The following is a 1,742-nucleotide window of genomic DNA, read 5'->3' on the forward strand; positions in this document are numbered from 1 at the left end:
TTCTATGAGAAAGACAGAGATGGAAGAGACAGAAACAGAGATAGGTACTCCTTATGGAGTTTTCATGCTTTGATCCACCCTTAGTCTCCAATGGCCAAGACTACAGGTATGTGTGCATGTGTCCAGAATGCTCGAGGACGTCTCAAGATGCGAACACAGGGTCTTACTCATGTGGGTTCAGTTTCATCACTGTCTGGCACCATTTTACAGGCCAATTTTGTGTTAATTTATTGACTTGGATATTTTTCATCCCATGGGAATGAGGGTGGAGATATTATTCTTTTCCCAGATGTATTTTATTTTGCTTATAGCCCCAAGTTAGTGGCCTAGGTCTATTTAGTACTACTGAAAAATAATCACTGTAATCTTTCTTTTACAATGGTATAATCCTTTCTTTCTCTCTCTTTCTTCCTTCCTTCTTTCCTTTCTTCCTTCCTTCCTTCCTTCCTTTTTTTCTTCCTCTCTCCTTTCTTCCTTCCTTCCTTCTATCCTTCCCTCCCGCCCGCCTGCCTGCCTTCCTTCCTTCCTTCCTTTTTTTCTTCCTCTCTCCTTTCTTCCTTCCTTCCTTCTATCCTTCCCTCCCGCCCGCCTGCCTGCCTTCCTTCCTTTCTTTCTTTTTCTCTCTCCTTTCTTCCTTCCTCCCTTCTATCCTTCCTGCCTGCCTGCCTGCCTGCCTTCCTTCCTTCCTTCCTTTCTCTCTATCCCCCTTCATTTTTTTTAGTTTTATGGGATTTAGTTCCAATTCTATACCACATAAGAACCATAGTTCTCTTTCCTATCCTAGCTCATTTTAGCCATTTTGCCTTAACTCCTTATATAATGGGTTTGTTTGCGGCAAACATGCTACTCTTCATAGTTAGAACATGATGTTCTCTTCCTAGATTTTTGCTCTTGGGTCTATATTTTAAACCTGTTTTTACTGTATTTCCTCAACATTTATGTGCTTATAATGGAGATTGGGAAGATAATCAGCACAGTCTAATGTAGTTACTATAATCCTGGATAATTTTTAAATATTATAAAACATAAATGCGACGTGTTATTTCAATATAGCACCATTTTCTGTATTGTTTCAGCTACCTGTAAGAGCAAACACTATTACTTTGATATCACTCTATATGCACATATAGTTAGAAGTAAGGTGCAATGCAAGTCAGAATAGTTTCTCAATGATGCCAAGTCTAATCTTAGTCTTTGAATAGCTGATAATCAGTAAGGGAGAAAAAGAATGCCAGAGAGCATAAGTTTAAAGTATATTGAGACAAAATTTTTGAACACAGACTGTCTTAAGGCTCTTGAAAATAACATTAAAAACTTTGGGAGAAATTATGAATATTTCCAATAATAATAAGGTTTTTTATTTTCTTTTTATTTTTCAGTTTGCTATAGAGTGTGTTCACTAGCCAGAGACAGAATGTGGGAGAGAGAGAGAGAGAGAGAGAGAGAGAGAGAGAGAGAGTGACAAATCACCAATCACACCTGCAGAGTGAATGGATACACAGTAATCCCTTTTCCATTCTACTCTCAGAATTTGGAGCACACATGCATATATGCCCAGCATAGTTTTCAGAACTCACACCACACAGTCAGCCATATATCCAGCTGTCTAAACCTCCATACCAGCTACTGGCCCAATAATAACCTTTTTCTACTCTAGATATAACGTATAAGTTGATTTGATCAAAAATCATGTTTTTAATCTTTGAGTTTATCTAATCATTAGCAAATATCATTCTTTGAAT

The sequence above is a fragment of the Tupaia chinensis genome, unplaced genomic scaffold (assembly GCF_000334495.1).
Source record: "Tupaia chinensis unplaced genomic scaffold, TupChi_1.0 Scaffold000276_2, whole genome shotgun sequence".
Lineage (NCBI taxonomy): Eukaryota > Metazoa > Chordata > Mammalia > Scandentia > Tupaiidae > Tupaia > Tupaia belangeri.